Genomic DNA, 3649 nt, shown 5'->3' with positions numbered 1-3649 from the left:
GCAATGGAAATGTCAGAAAACCATAACTTACTAGTCACTAAACAGTAAAACAATGACATATCAGTTCAAGCAATTAAAGATTAATACTTTCTACAGTATAATAGCTGTTCATTACAAGAGTGGAAAAAATAATAGGTGATAAAGTAATAAGTAAGATTTCTCATTATTAATACTGAAATATTGCATTTACATCTTTGAAAGCATAAGCATATACTGTAACAAGAATGCATGCACCCCAGAAATCACTATGTTAGATTATTTTAGAATGAAACTACTTGCTGTAAGAGCCACCTAAAATGCACTGCAAGGGTACAAAGCCTTTTCATTTAGTAGCAATAAAAGCAATACACATTTAAAATAACACATTGCTTACATATATGTAAAGGTTTTTCTTTACAAATTATGTACCAAAGTTTATATAATTTTTGCATGTAGATATGTTCAACTCAATGAAGTGGGTTACATATTTTATACAACACTTTCACAAATAGATCTTCCATAAATATTTCCTATAGGATAAATCCTAAACTTGAAGTAAGAAAAGACTTCACTTTTATTAGTGTTTGGATAGAGATTAAAAAAAGGCCCTTTAAGAAGTTCAGATCTGTAAAAACACTAAGAAAAACACAAAGAATCCAACGGAAAGGCCCTCAAATATATACAAATTAAAAATTATTGCAAAGTATTACTCCATCAGATAATTCATAATTAAGAACTCACTGTAGCTAATTCCAAATAAAAAAAAATTAACATCTTGAATTTTTTTTTCAAAATACACATATAGTTTAAAAAAAGATATGCTATGTCAAGTAATGCTGGGTATTAATAGGTAACTGCAGGCAAAATGTATGGGTATAATATATGTTAAACAACAGAATTAATACGATTGTCCCTTTATAAGATAATTCAATATACATACAAATGCACAAATGGGCTTTGCAGAAGGGTCCTTAAACAATTTTACAGGTTAAAATAACAGCTTCAAGGAGCAAAAAAGGACTGAAAGTACACAGTGATACACAGATGATTTTGTTACCCACTTGAAGCTCCCTTAAACTCCATAGCATAAATACACCACACACACAAATACAAGCACTCTGGCTGGGAAAACAAAATTGGCCAACACAATACCAAAACCATGTAAACCTAAGAATATGTAAGTCCCTCTAGAATTGAGCAAAACATCAATTTGATGAAGAATTAAGTACATCAACATACACCATTAGAACAAACGGTAATTAAAGGTAAGTTTCCTCAAAGTTTTGCTCTCAAAATATGCAAAATATATTTTTAGACATGTAACAGAAATTCAAATATGTTTGCACCACCCACTGGAAGGATAGTAATATCTACAACCTTTATTCTTCTAAAGCACTCGTTTTGCACAGTGCTCTAAGCATTTTTTAAGGTGAATAAATTCCACACAAAGTTTACAGTTTGGCTCCTGAGGCACATAGAGATAATTTATTGCCCAAGGTCTTGAATAGCCGACACAGCTCAAAGCTTTTAAAACAACCTTCCAACACAAACATAAGTCAACCATGAGCAAAATGCAACATTCAGGGTTCTCTCTTTTATTTGACATATATTGTCCTTCAGGTTCCATGGCTATATATAGCCAACCATAGTTGAGGTATTAACTAACTATTGTACTGACAATTTACATGTTGCCCTTCTGTCCTATCATGCTACATATTTTTAAAAAAAGCATAACTAAGCTGTAGGGGTTCCTATTCTCTTTGTGATTGCACCTTGCCATAGTTACAGTGACACTGCTAGAAATGCTTACATATATTAATTATTCTAGCATTTCCCAAATTGGTATAGTATAACAGAAACACGCTAGGTAATATAGCACTCAGAGCTAAAACTTTTATTGGTGTTCAGACTCTCCAATTTGGAATTTCGGTGCCTATCTGGTTGCTAGGATCTAAGTTACCCTGAGAGACTGGAATATGAATAGGAGAGAGCATTAATAGAAATATAAGTAATAAAATGTAACAATAAAAATAGTTTTTTGGCTGTTGGGGTCAATGACCCCCATTTGAAAGCAGGAAAGGGTCAGAAAAAAAGGCAAATCAAAAAAAGGTTCCTATTCTCTTTGTGATTGCACCTTGCCATAGTTACAGTGACACTGCTAGAAATGCTTACATATATTAATTATTCCAGGCATTTCCCAAACTGGTATAGTCAACAGAAACAGACTAGGTAATACAGCACTCAGAGCTAAAACTTTTATTGGTGTTCAGATGAAATATATTGCAGGGGTTGTTCACCTTAATAGAAATATAAGTAATAAAATGTAACAATAACAATAGTTTTTTGGCTGTTGGGGTCAGTGACCCCCATTTGAAAGCAGGAAAAAAAGGCAAATCATTAAAAAACTTTGAAAACGAATAAAAAATGTCAAGAATTAGCCAATTAAAACATACTAAAAGTTATAGTTAAGTATATAGTCAGGGCTGCTCCTGCCATGAGACAAGGTGAGAACCTTGCCTCAGGCATCATGGAGCGGCCAGTTACCAGGAGAGGCAAAAAGCTGCCTCTTGTAACTTTAAAAGCCAAATATTTTAAAAATGGAAATTCAGCTCTGCTAGTGCAGCGAGTGCAATAGCGCTTGCTGCACTAGTAATGTGCCCCCCATGGACCATGCTAAAACATATCTCCCAACATTTTGGAAAAAAAAGAGGGACAAAAAAGTTCTGCGCGCAGTGTGGCGAATTTTTTTGACCATGCCCATTTTTGTGGCCATACCCCCTAATTACCATGTTCATTTTACAAAATTTGTCAGGCTATAAAAGTTTGAACATATTTCTGTGTTTTTTTTCAGTTATTACAGTTTTGCTTATGAAGGTGGATTGCCCTTTAAGATGTGAGTTTAACTTCTCCCAAGAGACCTGTGTATCTAAATTGTTAAAATTACTTATTTGCTTATCTCAAAATTGTTACCTGGTGGCAGTTCTGGGCTCACTACCAAAAGCCAATTAAGTTAGAAACATTGTTTCTTTTTCTGCCTGTTCAGTGCAGAGAAAAATTGTGACTTTCCAGTACAAACGAGGGACTGCGGATTGACTGTCCCTCTAAAAACAGGAAGGGGGGGGGCAGCAGCAGCCCCTGAAACACCCCTGTATATAGTTAAAAATAACCTGACAACTTTATAGAGGCATGGGATCTCTTATCCAGAGGCCAAATATCCAAACAAACCTACAAGTTATGGGAAGACCATTAACCACAGTCAATTTAAAACAAATCATTATTTTTTTTTACCTTTTCTTTCTCTGTAATAATTTAACAGTACATTGTGCTTCATCCTAACTACGCTGCATACATCCTTATTAGTAGCACAATGCTAAAGGTTTTATGTTTATGTTTTTTAGTAGACATAATACAGTTATCCAAATCAAGGAAAAAGAAAATCCTTATTCATAAAAACCCAGGTCCCAAGCATTCTACAACGTATTATTTACAGAGCATTCTCAACGTATTATTTACAGTGGCAGTTTCATCCGATAATCGTTAGAATTTGGGGTTTTCGGGCAATAACCCAAAAAAACGTGCGATTTGGACGTCAAGTCCAAAAAATGTGTACAATTCTAGTTTTCGCTCAACTATATCCAGTTCTTTCCTGACTCAATAAAATTGTGGATGG

The 3649-nt window shown here is 34.1% G+C and overlaps 1 long non-coding RNA gene across 1 annotated transcript; it reads left to right on the top strand.

Annotated features, from left to right (window-relative positions):
• The first annotated feature begins 1577 nt into the window (after positions 1–1577).
• LOC121395433 lies at positions 1578–2146 on the top strand. Its single transcript, XR_005962482.1, has 2 exons — positions 1578–1726; positions 2089–2146. It is a non-coding gene; the product is annotated as an uncharacterized LOC121395433 (long non-coding RNA).
• Positions 2147–3649: the final 1503 nt, after the last annotated feature.

The sequence above is a fragment of the Xenopus laevis genome, chromosome 7L (assembly GCF_017654675.1).
Source record: "Xenopus laevis strain J_2021 chromosome 7L, Xenopus_laevis_v10.1, whole genome shotgun sequence".
Taxonomy (NCBI): Eukaryota; Metazoa; Chordata; class Amphibia; order Anura; family Pipidae; genus Xenopus; species Xenopus laevis.
The sequence above is the reverse complement of the archived record's forward strand: the minus strand, read 5'-3'. Positions and strand labels throughout refer to the sequence as shown.